We start from the raw sequence: 19236 nt of genomic DNA, 5'->3' as shown, positions 1-19236 counted from the left end.
GAGTGGGTTGGAAGGAATCCGTGGCTAACTGCAAGTGTTGCAAAGCAACCACTAGCCCACTAGTCAGTGGAGGAGTGTGTGTGGTCCATGTCTGGATTTAAGAGTCTCTTTTCCAAGCTTAAAAGGATAAACATTCATAAGCAACACCATAGGCCAGAAAAGATTGAATACATTGGCCATACTGTCAATCCAGCATGACTTCTGCAGCGTTCAAGACAGCTGAAAACTCGCATAAAAATGAGCTCCGACTGGGAAAATATGTTTTGAACAGAATTCACAGAATCCGGGGGTATCGTCGGATGGGGCAACAGTGTCTCCCGACCCCTCCTGTCTCAGCCTCCAGTATTTATGCTGCAGTAGTTTATGTGTCGGGGGGCTAGGGTCAGTCTGTTATATCTGGAGTATTTCTCCTGTCTTATCCGGTGTCTTGTGTGAATTTAAGTATGCTCTCTCTAATTCTCTCTCTTTCTCTCTTTCTCTCTTTTTCTCTTTCTTTCTTTCTCTCTCTCTCTCTCGGAGGACCTGAGCCCTAGGACCATGCCTCAGGACTACCTGGCCTGATGACTCCTTGCTGTCTCCAGTCCACCTGGCCTTGCTGCTGCTCCAGTTTCAACTGTTCTGCCTGCAGTTATGGAACCCTGACCTGTTCACCGGACGTGCTACCTGTCCCAGACCTGCTGTTTTCAACTCTCTAGAGACAGCAGGAGCGGTAGAGATACTCTGAATGATCGGCTATGAAAAGCCAACTGACATTTACTCCTGAGGTGCTGACCTGTTGCACCCTCGACAACCACTGTGATTATTATGATTTGACCCTGCTGGTCATCTATGAACATCTTGGCCATGTTCTGTTATAATCTCCACCCAGCAGAGCCAGAAGAGGACTGGCCACCCCTCATAGCCTGGTTCCTCTCTAGGTTTCTTTCTAGGTTCTGGCCTTTCCAGGGAGTTTTTCCTAGCCACCGTGCTTCTACACCTGCATTGCTTGCTGTTTGGGGTTTTAGGCTGGGTTTTTGTACAGCACTTTGTGACATCAGCTGATGTAAGAAGGGCTTTATAAATACATTTGATTTGATTTGAATTCTAAGTCAGGAACTCGGCTCTCCTTCTAGAGCTCCGACCTGAAGATCACTGACGTCATGATTCAACCTTGTTTTTTTCCCCGAGTTACCAGTTGTCTTGAAAGCACCATACATCCAGAGAATTCCAGACTTTGATGACAAAGTTTGATGACAAAATCTGCCCACAAGAAGGACCGCTGCACCACCTTCCTGTTCAAGTGAGCACAGCACAACAAGGTGAGTCCTCTTTTCTGCTAAGGTTTGGCTTAATATTTCTCCAATATAACCATGACATCATAAAAATACTTTCTATCAACTGCTGTGCTACTGCTATCCTTACTCACTCTAATTTTTTATATACAGTGGGGGGGAAAGTATTTGATCCCCCGCTGATTTTGTACGTTTGCCCACTGATAAAGAAAGGATCAGTCTATAATTTTAATGGTAGGTTTATTTGAACAGTGAGAGACTGTCACGAATTTCTAAGACAGAACCCAGAAGCAGACCAGGACAAGGTGAGTAAAATGAAGGTGAATATTTATTGGTAGTCTTGATGTGTAAATTGAATAATCCAGGAGACGGAACGGCAGCGGAGGTGAGTTGATGAGAGTGAATGGGTTGATCCAATGAAATCACTGAATCCACCGACGGCCAGGTAAGGGAGTTGAATGTTCCGGGAGAATGACTGTAGACAGAGTAAACGGGAGTAAGTAACCGGCAACAAGTACAGAATAACAAAACAAACTCAGGAAACATGAGGCTGAGACGCTGGCACAACATACTGTTCGTTGCTAACGATCCGGCAGGGAATGGATGTCAGGTCAGGGCCTATGAAGAGAAGAGGTGATGATCAGGACCAGGTGTGCAGATGGTTGATGAGATGCAGGTGCGGGTGCGGGTAATAAAAAAAACAGTCAGCTCAGGCAGAAAACAGACTTAGGAAGCGGGATTCCTGACAGAGATAGAATTACAACAAAAATATCGAGAAAAACACATGTAAAAAATGTTATTAATTGATTTGCATTTTAATGAGGGAAATAAGTATTTGACCCCCTCTCAATCAAAAAGATTTCTGGCTCCCAGGTGTCTTTTATACAGGTAACGAGCTGAGATTAGGAGCACACTCTTAAAGGGAGTGCTCCTAACCGCAGCTTGTTACCTGTAAAAAAGACGCCTGTCCACAGAAGCAATCAATCAATCAGATTCCAAACTCTCCACCATGGCCAAGACCAAAGAGCTCTCCAAGGATGTCAGGGACAAGATTTTAGACCTACACAAGGCTGGAATGGGCTACAAGACCATTTCCAAGCAGCTTGATGAGAAGGTGACAACATTTGGTGCGATTATTCGCAAATGGAAGAAACACAAAAGAACTGTCAATATCCCTCGGCCTGGGGCTCCATGCAAGATCTCACCTCGTGGGGTTGCAATGATCATGAGAACGGTGAGGAATCAGCCCAGAACTACACGGGAGGATCTTGTCAATGATCTCAAGGCAGCTGGGACCATAGTCACCAAGAAAACAATTGGTAACACACCACGCCGTGAAGGACTGAAATCCTGCAGCGCCCGCAAGGTCCCCCTGCTCAAGAATACAGATACATGCCCGTCTGAAGTTTGCCAATGAACATCTGAATGATTCAGAGGACAACTGGTGAAAGTGTTGTGGTCAGATGAGACCAAAATGCAGCTCTTTGGCATCAACTCAACTCGCCATGTTTGGAGGAGGAATTCTGCCTATGACCCCAAGAACACCATCTCCACCGTCAAACATGGAGGTGGAAACATTATGCTTTGGGGGTGTTTTTCTGCTAAGGGGACAGGACAACTTCACCGCATCATTTGACGGGGCCATGTACTGTCAAATCTTGGGTGAGAGCCTCCTTCCCTCAGCCAGGGCATTGAAAATGGGTCGTGGATGGGTATTCCAGCATGACAATGACCCCAAACACACGGCCAAGGCAACAAAGGAGTGGCTCAAGAGGAAGCACATTAAGGTCCTGGAGTGGCCTTTGCCAGTCTCCAGACCTTAATCCCATAGAAAATCTGTGGAGGGAGCTGAAGGTTCGAGTTGCCAAACATCAGCCTCGAAACCTTAATGACTTGGAGAAGATCTGCAAAGAGGAGTGGGACAAAATCCCTCCTGAGATGTGTGCAAACCTGGTGGCCAACTACAAGAAACGTCTGACCTCTGTGATTGCCAACAAGGGTTTTGCCACCAAGTACTAAGTAATATTTTGCAGAGGGGTCAAATACTTATTTCCCTCATTAAAATGCAAATCATTTTATAACATTTTTGACATGCGTTTTTCTGGATTTTTGCTGTTGTTATTCTGTCTCTCACTGTTCAAATAAACCTACCATTAAAATTATAGACTGATCATTTCTTTGTAAGTGGGCAGACGTACAAAATCAGCAGGGGATCAAATACTTTTTCCCCCCACTGTATATATATATTTTATTTTATTGAATATTCGAAACATACAATATTCTTGCATTGAAGCCACTAAATAACTCTCATCACACCAGTCATCCAACAGATTCCCATTCAGAACGACACACGGAAGCATCCAGGGTTAATGCCCTGCTCAAGGGCTGTCACGTCCTGACCAGCAGGTGGAGTAGGTGTATAAGTTTTGGTCAGGGCATGGCAGAAGGAGTTGTGTTTTGTATGTTCTGTCTAGGTTGGTTGTTCTATGTATAGTTAATTGGGGTGGACTTCCAATTGAAGGCAGGTGTGTGGTGTTGCCTTTGATTGGGAGTCCTATATTAGTTGGGTGTGTTTGTCTGTGTGTTTGTGGGGAATTGTTTGTGAGCACTGCGTTTATTGAGCCTGTTACACTGTCTAGTCGTGAGTACTGTTTATTGTTTTTGTTCTGTGGATGCTTTATGAATTTTCATTAAAAGAATGAGTATCTACATTCCCGCTGCATGTTGGTCCTCCCTTCAACACCACAACGAAATCCGTGACAAGGGCATGTTGACCGATCTACCACCAGGCCAAAAAATGTGAACCCGAACCCTCCAAGATCCCCCCCAAAGTTCCCCAATAGCTGTTCGTCAATCATTCGAGACCCCTCCCACAGTCCCCCCCCCCCCCTGAAAGAAAATGTTTAAAAAAAAATACATTTTTTATAATACATTTAAAACAAAGGACATCAAGGACAACTAAAATTATAACAGCAATGCCAACTGTATATGTTTGTGTGTGTCACAGGTGTCGTAGGGATTTGACGAAAACGCAGCGGGAGTCTGTATACTCATCTTCTTTTTTATTGAAGAAGGAAAACAAAAATAAACACGTATACAAAAACAACGACGAAACAGTCCTGTAAGGCTACTAAGCTATACAAAGAACAACTACCCACAAATCCCATAGAAAAAACACCCCTCTTAAATAGGACCTTCAATTAGAAGCAACTAGGAGCAGCCGCTTCCAATTGAAGGTCAACCCAACAAACACCACATCGAAATAGACATACTAAAACTAACATAGAAATAGACTAACAAGAACATAACCCAACAAACCCCGAAACACTCTAAACAAACACCCCTCTTAAATAAGAACATAGCCGAACAAACCCCGAAACACTTTAAACAAACACACCCTGCCATGCCCTGACCAAACTACAATAACAAACAACCTCTTTTACTGGTCAGGACGTGACAGTGTGCATGTCTGGCACTATTACATGTATGTGTGTGTTCTTGTATGTGATTATTTGAATGAGAGTGTGTGTATATGCATGTGTACAAACACCTGCACGGCATCGGCCTCAGGCAAACCGGCATTAGTTGTAAAAACACTGCCACTAAGTGTCATTCAAATGTACTTTTTATTATGTTTATTTATTTATTTATTTTTACTTTTATCTTTGACCATCATTCTATCTCTCACACAGCAACTCCACTCCCACTTGTCTCCAATTCCACATACCAACCCTCAGCTTCCCTCAGCCCATCCCAACTATCTCTGCTGGCCACCCACTTCGGGTTTCTACGCAACACGTCTTTCAACTATGCTGTGATGTTTAACGTACAATTTCAATCTATCTAATCGAATAGAATCCACAGATTGCGAGTTGAAGATAAATACTTTTACTAAGAGAATTTGTATATTAGTAATTGACTGACCCGGTCTCTCCAGATCTCCTAACAGTACAATTTCTAGGGTCAATTTTAGATCAATGCTATGCATTTTCAGCCATTCCTGAACCTGAGACCAGAAACAGGCAACCTGAGGGCAATACCAAAATAAATTGTCTATTGATTCTGTATCCTCACAACAAAATCTGCAGAGCTTCGATGATTTTATGCCCCAAATATTCAACATTTTGTTGGTGGCAAGAATTCTATATAATAATTTTTGCTGAAAAGCATGAAGTCTTAAATCTTGTGTTGTTTTATATATCAACTCATACACCCTGTACCATGGAATCGCTACATCAAAAATCTCTTCCGAACTATTTTGCAATCTGTATGGCATAGTTGTCAACATCCTGGTCCTCAAATGAAACTGGTATACTTTCCCATTTATGCTATTTTTATTCCACCACTAGTTTCAATCCTTTATATTGGGTAGAAAGACCAGTTCCCTACCTCCTCCCGCTGCCACCCGCATCCTCCATTTTTGGGGCAATGCTGTAATCAATTGGTTGTACTCTTGGATTGAGCAGACCTTTCTGTACAATTCTGATAACTCCATGAAGGACATAACTCTACCATTGCAATTTACAATATAATTTAAGAACAAAATACCCTTTTCAAACATCTTTCCCATAAATACAGGTATTTTATCAACCAGCACATTTGAGTTCAGCCATAATATTTGTTGTAATATTTGTTCTATCTTTTCAGGGGGATGAAATTGAAATTATAGCCAGCTCTGCAATGCTTGTTTGAAAAAGAGAGATACTTTGAAAAAAGTATCATTTTCAACTAATCGAAAATGAGACATGGCAATCTGCACAAAGGCAAAAAGGCAATTTGTAAACAATGGATGAGCTTTTCTTATTAACCTACTTTAGAACCATTTAGGGTTCAAATAAAACTTTTGAATGAGTGAAGCTTTTAGAGAGAGGTTTAGTGCTTTTATATTTAATAATCTCAATCCACCCAATTCATATTCATTATATAGACAGGCACATTTTATTTTGTCTGGTTTAGCGTCCCGGATAAAGCTAAATATTTTTTGGTCATATGATTTGAAAAACGAATCATCAGGAATAGGCAGCGCCATAAGTAAGTGAGTAAACTGAGATATGATTAAGGAGTTAATCAGGGCAATTTTTCCATAAATAGACAGGTATTTACCTCTCCATGGTTGCAGGAGCTTGTCTATTTTTACAAGTCTTCTATTGAAATTCATTGTGGAGAGCTTATTTATATATTTTGTGATATGAATACCGAGTATGTCTACTTCACCATTAGCCCATTTTATAGGTAAACTGCAGGGTAATGTAAAAGTTAAATTTTTTCAGAATCCAATACGTAATATTGTACACTTAATTAGGTTTTAGTCCAGAGAGTACAGAAAAGTTATCTAGATCTTTAATGAGACATTGCAGGGATCTAGCTTGCGGACTTAATATAAAACTTGAGTCATCGGCATACATGGCCACCTTTGTTTTTAAGCCTTGGATTTCTAATCCTCTAATGTTGTTATTGGATCTGATTTTAATAGCTAGCGTTTCGATGGCCATAACGAATACATATGGTGACAGCGGACACCCTTGTTTAACTCCTCTTGACAATTCAAAACTCTCTGAGAAGTAGCCGTTATTTACTATTTTACACCTTTTCAAAATCTGCTATAAATACTGTTTTTTTTATTTTACTAGGCAAGTCAGTTAAGAACAAATTCTTATTTTCAATGATGACCTAGCAACAGTTCAGGGGCAGAACGATGGGTTTGTACCTTGTCAGCTCAGGGATTCAACCTTGCAACCTTTCGGTTACTAGCCCAACGCTCTAACCACTAGGCTACCCTGCCACCATTCCTTCTTGTATGTTTCATGATGTTCTATTATTTCTAGTAGTTGTTGTATATTATCTCCAATGTATCGTCCATGTAAAAACCTGTCTGATCAGGATGAACAATACCTGGTAAAACCCTTTTAATTCTGAGTGCTATGCATTTTGCTAGTATTTTTGCATCACAACATTGAAGTGTAAGGGGCCTCCAGTTTTTTAGATAGACTGGGTCTTTATATTTGCCATCTGGGTCTTGTTTTAATAATAGAGAAATCAGACTTTCCTGCTGAGTACCTGACAGACTACCATTTCTATAGGAGTAGATAAAACAATTTAACAATGGAGCTTTTAGTATATCAAAAAATATGTGATATACCTCTACCAGTATGCCATCAAGCCCTGGGGTTTTTCCAGACTGAAAGGACTTAATAGCCTCAAAAAGTTCTTCCTCTGTAATTTGGCCTTCACACTGATCTTTCTGTACATTTGTTAATTTTCCATTTTTTATAATATTTGGAAATAATTCCTTACCATAATCTTTATTCAGTGGGAAAGGATGAGACGGAAAAGAGAACATCTGCCTAAAATAATTAGCTTCCTCTTTTAAAATATTATTCGGAGAATCATAGATGACTCCGTCTTCATTAACAAGTTTCTGCAAATTATTGTTGTTAGCGTTCCTGTATTGGAGATTCCGGGAAGAATTTTGTGCATTTTTCTCCATATTCCATCCAGTTTGCTTTCTTTTTGTAATAGATTACATTAGATCGTTCTTGAATAAGTTCCTCAAGTTCTTTTTGTTTTTCCTCTAACTTATTTTGTATCTCTGTAGTATCGTTTTTATTGGTATCTACCAGTACTATTAGTTCATGGATTTCCGTTGTTAGTCTTGTTTCTTTAGCCAGAAACTGCTTTTTTATTATTGATGAATATTGAATTGAATGACCCCTGACGGTACATTTATAGGTATCCCAAACAATAAGGGGATTTGCTGAACCTATATTATACTGGAAAAATTCAGTTAGAAATTATTTAGTCTTAGTTAAAAATAGGTTGTCCTCCAGTAAACTTTGATTAAATTTCCAATATCCCTGTTTTCCATGGAAAATCTATAAGTGTTATGTGAATGCCAATTAGATGATGATCCGATCGCATTCTGTCTCCTATTAAAACTTTTTTAACCTTTGATGCAAGAGAGAAAGAGACAAGAAAGTACTCAAGATGACTAGCTTGATTAAGTCTCCTCCATGTATATCTCAGTAGGTCTGGGTTTTTTAGTCTCCAAATATCCACTATTTCTAATGCGTCCATAATATTTGTGATTTCCTTAATTAAGGGCACGGTGATGATAGTTTGTAGAGTGATTCCCAAATCTCTTTTTCGTCCATTTTCATATTCAAAAGAATCCACCTTCCTTGCGATTCAGTCCTGACTATTTGCACATTCAGATCGACATTTTTGTTAATTAATATCATCACACTCTTTGAGTTCCTTTGTCCATGACATAAAATTGTTTCATCACCCCATTCCTTTTTCCACGCAACTTCATCTAGTTGCTTTGTAGTTGCTTTGTATCATGACAAGGTGTAGTACTGAAACTACCGAGGTTACCTAGCCAGCTACACGTTCAAAGTCAACAACGCAGCCACTGCTAGCTAGCCTACTCCACCAGCCAGCAGTACTGTATCATTTTAGTCAATAACATTTTTGCAACGTAAGCTTAACTTCCTGAACATTCGAGACGTGTAGTCCACTTGTCACTCCAATCTCATTTGCATTAGCGTAGCCTCTTCTGTAGCTTGTCTACTATGTGTCTGCCTATCCCTGTTCTCTCTCCTCTGCACAGGCCATACAAACGCTCCACACCGCGTGGCCGCTGCCACTCTAACCTGGTGGTCCCAGCGCGCACGACCCACGTGGAGTTCCAGGTCTCCGGCAGCCTCTGGAACTGCCGGTCTGCGGCCAACAAGGCTGAGTTCATCTCAGCTTATGCTACCCTCCAGTCCCTAGACTTCCTGGCGCTGACGGAAACATGGATCACCACAGATAACACTGCTACTCCTACTGCTCTCTCCTCGTCTGACTACGTGTTCTCGCATACCCCTAGAGCATCGAGCCAGCGGGGTGGTGGCACTGGAATCCTCATCTCTCCCAAGTGGACATTCTCTCTTTCTCCCCTGACCCATCTGTCTATCTCCTCATTTGAATTCCATGCTGTCACAGTTACCAGCCCTTTCAAGCTTAACATCCTTATCATTTATCGCCCTCCAGGTTCCCTTGGAGAGTTCATCAATGAGCTTGACGCCTTGATAAGTTCCTTTCCTGAGGATGGCTCACCTCTCACAGTTCTGGGTGACTTTAACCTCCCCACGTCTACCTTCGACTCATTCCTCTCTGCCTCCTTCTTTCCACTCCTCTCCTCTTTCGACCTCACCCTCTCACCTTCCCCCCCTACTCACAAGGCAGGCAATACGCTTGACCTCATCTTTACTAGATGCTGTTCTTCCACTAATCTCATTGCAACTCCCCTCCAAGTCTCCGACCACTACCTTGTATCCTTTTCCCTCTCGCTCTCATCCAACACTTCTCACTCTCCCCCTACTCGGATGGTATTGCGCCGTCCCAACCTTCGCTTTCTCTCTCCCGCTACTCTCTCCTCTTCCATCCTATCATCTCTTCCCTCTGCTCAAACCTTCTCCAACCTATCTCCTGATTCTGCCTCCTCAACCCTCCTCTCCTCCCTCTCTGCATCCTTTGATTTCCTCTGTCCCCTATCCTCCAGGCCGGCTCGGTCCTCCCCTCCTGCTCCGTGGCTCGACGACTCACTGCGAGCTCACAGAACAGGGCTCCGGGCAGCCGAGCGGAAATGGAGGAAAACTCGCCTCCCTGCGGACCTGGCATCCTTTCACTCCCTCCTCTCTACATTTTCCTCTTCTGTCTCTGCTGCTAAAGCCACTTTCTACCACTCTAAACTCCAAGCATCTGCCTCTAACCCTAGGAAGCTCTTTGCTACCTTCTCCTCCCTCCTGAATCCTCCTCCCCCTCCCCCCCCCCCTCCTCCCTCTCTGCGGATGACTTCGTCAACCATTTTGAAAAGAAGGTTGACGACATCCGATCCTCATTTGCTAAGTCAAACGACACTGCTGGTCCTGCTCACACTGCCCTACCCTGTGCTTTGACCTCTTTCTCCCCTCTCTCTCCAGATGAAATCTCGCGTCTTGTGACGGCCGGCCGCCCAACAACCTGCCCACTTGACCCTATCCCCTCCTCTCTTCTCCAGACCATTTCCGGAGACCTTCTCACCTCGCTCATCAACTCATCCTTGACCGCTGGCTACGTCCCTTCCGTCTTCAAGAGAGCGAGAGTTGCACCCCTTCTGAAAAAACCTACACTCGATCCCTCCGATGTCAACAACTACAGACCAGTATCCCTTCTTTCCTTTCTCTCCAAAACTCATGAACGCGCCGTCCTTGGCCAGCTCTCTTGCTATCTCTCTCAGAATGACCTTCTTGATCCTAATCAGTCAGGTTTCAAGACTGGGCATTCAACTGAGACTGCTCTTCTCTGTGTCACGCTTCTCTGTGTCACGCTGCTCTGGCACCCCAATGGTGGAACAAGCTCCCTCACGACGCCAGGACAGCGGAGTCAATCACCACCTTCCGGAGACACCTGAAACCCCACCTCTTTAAGGAATACCTGGGATAGGATAAAGTAATCCTTCTAACCCCCCCCTTAAAAGATTTAGATGCACTATTGTAAAGTGGTTGTTCCACTGGATATTATAGGTGAATGCACCAATTTGTAAGTCGCTCTGGATAAGAGCGTCTGCTAAATGACTAAAATGTAAAATGTAAATCTAAGGATGTAGACTGAGTTTCCTGTAAACAGTATATGTTATATTCCTTTTCTTTTAGCCATGTAAAGACTGATCTTCTTTTTTTATAATCTGCTAAACCGTTACAATTATAACTAGATATACTTATTTCACCCCTTACCATAACTAGATACTATTCTCAGGCTAAATTGACCATAATTAGTGCTTGTAAAGTTACTGCCATCAGAGGTATTATGAAGGTCAAAACTAGAGCTTTCAAATGTCTGATATTTAGAATTCAAGAAATAGGTTCTAGCAAAATGTGTTTTATTCCCTTGCCTGTTTGCCTGTGAGCCAATGCCACAGATGTTAGAAAATTGAGACAAGATATTATGTGTGTAACAAATCTGAGTAGGTTGATGTGTATGATATTGGATGTGATATAATGAGAGTGTGTACGTTGTCTGTTTAAGAGTTAGACTATAATTTGTGTTGTCCAAATATATAATAACTCTGCCAATTTGCATGGTTGAGTGTCTATGTGTGTAACATGTAGTGCGTATAGCCTTAATATTCATGATGATATTTGTAATCAATATCGTATCACCATCATAGTTGCATCATAATTACCTTTAACATAACTGAAAAACACATCCCAGCATTTCCATAGCAATTGACGTTTTACATGATCATGAGAGACCTTGCATTACTCTAGAGACGGCTTCACTACAGTACAAATGTATTCCATACAATATGTTATTATTCCCCGATGCCCCATTCTGATATCTTCCCCTTGCTTGTTGTAAACATATATAAACTTGTAGACAAATACATAAAAAAGATAGACAAACAATAAACACATTAAATTATAAAACAGTTCTCGACAATAGAGAGAGGGAGAGAAGAGAAGAGAAAGAGAGAGTGAGAGAAAAGAGCAAGATCAGGTGTGTGTGTGTGTGTATGCACAGTCGTGGCCAAAAGTTTTGAGAATGACACAAATATTAATGTTCACAAAGTCTGCTGCTTCAGTTTGTATGATGGCGATTTGCATATACTCCAGAATGTTATTGTCACGACTTCTGCCGAAGTCAATGCCCCTCCTTGTTCGAGTGGTGCTCGGCGGTCGACGTCACCGGTCTTCTAGCCATCACTGATCCGTTTTTCATTATCCATTGGTTTTGTCTTGTTTTCTCACACACCTGGTTCCAATCCCATTCATTACCTGTTGTGTATTTAACCCTCTGTTTCCCCTCATGTCCTTGTCCGAGATTGTTTGTATGTTTTTGTGTCGTGGATTTTGTAGTGGTGTGCACCGGGTATTGTTGCCCATTTTATTTCATTGTACATTTTTGGAGTTCGTTGTTTGTTTATTATTTTATTAAACAACTCCAGTAAAACCAAGTTGGTTTCTCCTGCGCCTGACTTCCCTGCCACATACACACACGACGATGACAGTTATGAAGAGTGATCAGATGAATTGCAATTAATTGCAAAGTCCCTCTTTGCCATGCAAATGAACTGAATCCCCAAAAAACATTTCCACTGCATTTCAGCCCTGCCACAAAAGGTCCAGCTGACTTCATGTCAGTGATTCTCTCGTTAACACAGGTGTGAGTGTTGACGAGGACAAGGCTGGAGATCACTCTGTCATGCTGATTGAGTTCGATTAACAGACTGGAAGCTTCAAAAGGAGGGTGGTGCTTGGAATCATTGTTCTTCCTCTGTCAACCATAGTTACCTGCGAGGAAACACGTGCCGTCGTCATTGCTTTGCACAAAAAGGGCTTCACAGACAAGGATATTGCTGCCAGTAAGATTGCACCTGAATCAACCATTTATCGGATCATCAAGAACATCAAGGAAAGTGGTTCAATTGTTGTGAAGAAGGCTTCAGGGTTCCCAAGAAAGTCCAGCAAGCGCAGGACCGTCTCCTAAAGTTGATTCAGCTGCGGGATCGGGGCACCACCAGTACAGAGCTTGCTCAGGAATGGCAGCAGGCAGGTGTGAGTGCACCTGCACACACAGTGAGGTGAATACTTTTGGAGGATGGCCTGGTGTCAAGAAGGGCAGCAAAGAAGCCACTTCTCTCCAGGAAAAACATCAGGGACAGACTGATATTCTGCAAAAGGTACAGGGATTGGACTGCTGAGGACTGGGGTAAAGTCATTTTCTCTGATGTATCCCCTTTCAGATTGTTTGGGGCATCTGGAAAAAAGCTTGTCTGGAGAAGACAAGGTGAGCGCTACCATCAGTCCTGTGTCATGCCAACAGTAAAGCATCCTGAGACCATTCATATGTGGGGTTGCTCTCAGCCAAGGGAGTGGGCTCACTCACAATTTTGCCTAAGAACACAGCCATGAATAAAGAATGGTACCAACACATCCTCCGAGAGCAACTTCTCCCAACCATCCAGGAACAGTTTGGTGACAAACAATGCCTTTTCCAGCATGATGGAGCACCTTGCCATAAGGCAAAAGTGGTAACTAAGTGGCTCGGGGAACAAAACATCAATATTTTGGGTCCATGGCCAGGAATCTCCCCAGACCTTAATCCCATTGAGAACTTATAGTCAATCCTCAAGAGGAGGGTGGACAAACAAAAACCCACAAATTCTGACAAACTCCAAGCATTGATTATGCAAGAATGGGCTGCCATCAGTCAGGATGTGGCCCAGAAGTTAATTAACAGCATGCCAGGGCGGATTGCAGAGGTCTTGAAAAAGAAGGGTCAACACTGCAAATATTGACTCTTTGCATCAACTCATGTAATTGTCAATAAAAGCCTTTGACACTTATGAAATGCTTGTAATTATTCTTCAGTATTCCATAGTAACATCTGACAAAAATATCTAAAGACACTGAAGCAGCAAACTTTGTAGAAATTAATATTTGTATCATTCTCAAAACTTTTGGCCAGGACTGTATAAGTCCATATGTGTAAGCAAGCATGGAATTGAGTATGTGTGTGTTCATATCCACTTCATAATGTTCAGATATTTTTACACTTACCATACCTTCTTTTTTTTCGTAACCTGAAGTCCCTGTAGAATTTAGTACAGCCACGGTGTTATGGAGCTGTCTCGAAATAGCTGTCGATCTATAAAGAGTTTGTCCACAATGATAAAGGCATGCCTACCATCCTTCCTTTGTTGTCTTTGTACCGGATACAGTCTCTTACGACGTTCGTTTATCTCCCTTGGAAATTGGTCATTGAGACCGAATTTTGTCCCTTTAAACCTCTTAGGGATCCCTTAACGCTCGAATCTTGTTAGCGGGATAGATTTGACAACATCCGGTGAAAATGCAGAGCGCCAAATTCAAACTACAGAAATATAAATATTTAACATTGATATATATACAAGTGTAATACATAAAAATAAAACTTAACTTCTTGTTAATCCAGCTGCCGTGTCAGATTTCAAAAAGGCTTTACGGCGAAAGCACACCATGCGATTATCTGAGGACATCGCCCCGCATACAAAAACATGAAAACCATTTCTCAACCAGGCAGGTGCGACATGAAGGTCAGAAATAGCAATATAATAAATGCCTTACCTTTGAAGATCTTCATCTTTTTGCAATCCCAAATGTCTCAGTGACACAATGAATGGGCGTTTTGTTCGATAAATTCCTTCTTTATATCCCCAAAATGTCAATTTATTTGGCGCGTTTGATTCAGAAATACACCGGTTCCAACTCGCCCAACATGACTACAAAATATCTAATAAGTTACCTGTAAACTTGGTCCAAACATTTCAAACAACGTTTCTAATCCAACCTCACGTACCCTAAAATGTAAATAATCGATCAAATTTAAGACAGAATAAACTGTTTCCAATACCGGAGAAAAATAATGAGGGGCGTGGTCCTGTTCACGCGCACCAAAAGACTTGAGTCCATCTGAGTGACACATGGAAAGAATAGGAATACTTCTTAATTTCTCAAAAGAAAAACATCGAACAATTTCTAAAGACTGTTGACATCTAGTGGAAGCCTTGGGAACTGCAATCTGGGCCCTAATAAATCAGGTTTCCCATAGAAAAGCATTGGAAAACCCAATGACCTCAACAACAAAAAAATCCCTGGATGGATTGTGCTCGGGGTTTCGCCTGCCAAATCAGTTCTGTTATACTCACAGACATTATTTTAACAGTTTTAGAAACTTTAGAGTGTTTTTTATCCAATTCTACCATGCATATGCATATCCTAGCTTCTGGGCCTGAGTAATATGCCGTTTACTTTGGGCCCGCTTTTCATCTGGATGTGAAAATACTGCCCCCAGCCCAAAGAGGCCTTTAAGCACCCTTCCTCTGCTTTTGATCAGCTCCTTTTGTTGGTAGTGTTCAAATGTTGCGATGATCGGTCGGGGACCCTTGGTCTTGTCGCTCAAAGCTCCAAGTCTGTGTACTCGGTGGAAAGCATCCTTGTTTACAGTCTCTATAGGAAGTTTGAAGGTGGATTGCATGAATTCTCTGATCGCGCCCTCTGGATTATTGGAATGCGTCCTCAGGAATCCAAGAAAAAAATAGATTTTCACGCATGCTATGACTTTGTATGTCTAGTAGTGACTCTCTCATCACCCTGTTTTCCCTGAGTAGACAATCCATGTTGGAATCGTGGATTTTTACCTTGGCTGTGAGTGTCTTGTTTTCTCTTTGGAGCATGAGAATTTCACTCTGGCTGAACTCCAAACTCCCCCTCAGCCCTGCTACCTCCTCACACAACCTTTCCAGTGTTGCATGGATTCCAGCCAGAGCACTAGCCTCTACCTCAATGGTAAGTAAATTGTCCGTGTCTGTAGATTAACCTGTTTTTCTTTTTTTGTCCGGTTAAAGTTATTTTGTGAGGTGGTCGGATCTTTCCATGAAGGAGTATGTTGTTCCTCCATAGCGTAAAGCTGTTGTAACGGCTGTCTGAGGAAGAAGTGGACCAAAATGCGGCGGAGTTAGGGTTCGTCATATTTAATACACGAACACTATGCAATTCACAAAAAACAACAAAACTGACAGCCAACACAGTCCTGTCAGGTGCAACCACAATGACAAGAACAATTACCCATGAAACACAAAGGAAACGTAGGCAACTTATGTGTGACTCCCAATCAACCACAACCCTCTACAGCTGTGCCTGATTGGAAGTCACACGGCCAAAATCAATGAAACAATAAAAAACACACACTCCCTTCTGCCACGTCCTGACCCAACTACACCCTCTACTGGTCAGGACGTGACAGCTGTTGGTACTCGTCGATTTCCCTCAGGATCTCCTTAGTATCCAGATTGGCTCTTTACTGCAACCAGTTGTTTTATGAAAAGATAACAATGAGTCTTTCCCACGACGACGACAGGTGTTTGTAGGACAGCCAGCTAGCACTCGCGGAATCCACACAAAAAAAGGAACACAAACATAGCGTAAAGGCTAACCTCGTCGTGGAATCCTTGGCAACAAAACTTTAGTTCGGATTAAAATTGATTTAATGAAGATGTTTTATTGTAAACAACAAAGCAAGTGTAGACAGTACAATGTGCTGTTGCGCGCTCTGATGACGTATGATAACGTATGACGAAAAAGGCTATCAGGCTGTTGAGTGTTAATCTTCACATATATATTTGGTTAATTGATCTCTGGCTCTTACTCACTGTCTTAACTCACTGTCTTAACTCACTGTCTCAATCCTCGTCACTTCTGTTTCAGACATTCCAAGTGCATGTTCTTTTATGTGAAATGTTACAACTGTTAGGTTAACTACTCATGCCAGATATGGAAAGACATACTGTACTTCTGCACACAAGTACAGTATGGAGCAATGACTACCCTACCCACTGGGCACAGAAGTCAATTCAACGTCTATTCCAAAATTGATTCAACCAGTGTGTTCCCAGTGGGTATATTGAGATTACAGTGCAGGTGTCACGCCCTGACCTGAAAGATCCGTTTTTCTCTGTTTGGTTAGGTCAGGGTGTGATGTGGGGTGGGCATTCTATGCTATCTATTTCTTTGTTTTGACCGAGTATGGTTTCCAATCAGAGGCAGCTGTCTATCGTTGTCTCTGATTGGAAATCATACATAGGCAGCCTTTTTCCCACCTGTGTTTGTGGGTAGTTGTTTTCTGTTTTGTATTGTGTACCTGACGGAACTGTTTGGCTTTTCGTTTAGTTTCTTTTGTTATAGTGTTTCATTTGATAATAAAAATCATGAACACGTACCACGCTGCGCTTTGGTCCCATTCTTCCGAAGAAAGCCGTTACAGCAGGTAGTAAATTAATAAGGTCAACTGATTTAAATAATAGAAGAACTCTAAAACATTGGATTTGGCAATATGCATTTCCCTTTTCAATTATGTGGGTGCTAGTTAGCTAACAACAAACAAAAAAAACATGTAGATAGGGGCGGCATGTAGCCTAGTGGTTAGAGTGTTGGACTAGTAACCGGAAGGTTGCTAGATCGAATCCCCAAGGTAAAAATCTGTTGTTCTGCTAGGCAGAACACGCTGTTATTGTAAATAAGAATTTGTTCTTCACTGACTTGCCTAGTTAAATAAAGGTTAAATAAATAAAAAATTCTGTCAAGTGTGGTTTTTATTGAATAAGGTATTAAGGAGAGTGGTGCCAGGAAAATAACCGCTACGTCAACAAAACTAAACAGGGAGGAGATGAGAGACCTGACACAGTGGCGCCAGGAAAATAACCTCTCCCTCTACGTCAACAAAACGAAAGCACTAACGGAGACAGCAGTTAACACCCTCCACAAACACCTTAAGGAACAGCGGCGACTGTGAAGCAACACAAACATTGGCACAGACACATCTATACACACATACGCACTATATATACACATGGATTAAATACTGTAGATATGTGGTAGTGGTGAAGTAGGGGCCCGAGGGCACACAGTGTGTTGTGAAATCTGTGAATGTATTGTAATGTTTTAAAATTGTATAAACTGCCTTAATTTTGCTGGACCCCAGGAAGAGTAGCTGCTGCTTTGGCAGGAACTAATGGGGATCCATAATAAATACAAATACAAATGCATCGATGGGGCCACAGTGGAGAAGGTCAAAAGCTTAAAGTTCCTCGGCGATCACTGACGAACTGAAATGGTCCCTACACACAGACAGTGTGGTGAAGAAAGCGCAAAATGCTCCCCTTCGATGGCCACTGACATGCTGAAGAAGTGTGCTCTTCACTGATGAATCCCAGTTTCAACTGTACCGTGCAGATGGCAGTCGTGTGGGCGAGCGGTTTGCTGAGTGCCCCATGGTGGAGGTGGGGTTACGGTATGGGCAGGCATAAGCTACAGACAACAAATACAATTGCATTTTATTGATGGCAATTTGAATACACAGATATACCGTGATGAGATCCTGAGGCCCATTGTCATGTCATTCATCCACCACCATCACATTTTAGTTATTTAGCAGACACTCTTATCCAGAGCGACTTACAGTAGTGAATGCATACATTTCATACATTTTTTTATTTTATTTTTTTGTACTTTCCATACTGGTCCCCCGTGGGAATCAAACCCACAACCCTGGCGTTGCTAACACCATGCTCTACCAACTGAGCCACACGGGACCTTGATAATGCACAGCAACCATGATAATGCACAGCAAGGATCTGTACACAATTCCTGGAAGCTGAAAATGTCCCAATTCTTCCATGGCCTGCATACTCATCAGACATGTCACCCATTGAGCATGTTTGGGATGCTCTGGATCGATGTGTACGACAGCGTGTTCCAGTTCCCGCCAATATCCAGCAACTTCACACAGCCATTGAAAAGGACTGGGACAACATTCCACAGGCCACAACCAACAGCCTGATCAACTCTATGTGAAGGAGATGTGTCACGCTGCATGAGGCAAATGGTGGTCACACCAGATACTGACTGGTTTTCTGATCCACGCCACTATCTTTTTTTAAGGTATCTGTGACCAACAGATGCATATCTGTATTCCCAGTCATGTGAAATACATAGATTAGGGCCTAATGAAATTATTTAAATTGACTGATTTCCTTATATGAACTGTAACAGTCAAATCTTTGAAATTGTTGCATGTTGCGTATATATTTTTGTTCAGTGTATTCTAGTCATGGCTCATCCTACTCTATTCATATACTATCCATTCTGATATTTCTCCATTTCTTTCTTTTAAGTTCTTGGATTATGTGCATACTGTTTTGTATTGCTAGGTATCATTACTGCACTGTCAGAGCTAGGGAAACGCAAGCATTTCACTGCACCTGCAATAATATCTGCAAATCTGTGTACGCGACTAATAAACTTTGATTTGATTTTGTGATGATTGTACGAAAGGTGAGGAGAGAAAGTGAGGGAATTTAATTGAAGCCGTGGAGGTGGTCATGTGATTTGTGATGGGAATATAA

General features: G+C 42.1%; 1 non-coding gene across 1 annotated transcript; it reads right to left on the bottom strand.

Annotated features, from left to right (window-relative positions):
• Nucleotides 1-18349: 18349 nt before the first annotated feature.
• Nucleotides 18350-18425, bottom strand: trnaa-agc (transfer RNA alanine (anticodon AGC)). The gene has a single exon. It is a non-coding gene; the product is annotated as a tRNA-Ala (tRNA).
• Nucleotides 18426-19236: the final 811 nt, after the last annotated feature.

This window comes from Salmo salar, chromosome 26 (genome assembly GCF_965601325.2).
Source record: "Salmo salar chromosome 26, fSalSal1, whole genome shotgun sequence".
Taxonomy (NCBI): domain Eukaryota; kingdom Metazoa; phylum Chordata; class Actinopteri; order Salmoniformes; family Salmonidae; genus Salmo; species Salmo salar.
This window is presented reverse-complemented; position numbering and strand designations above follow the sequence as displayed.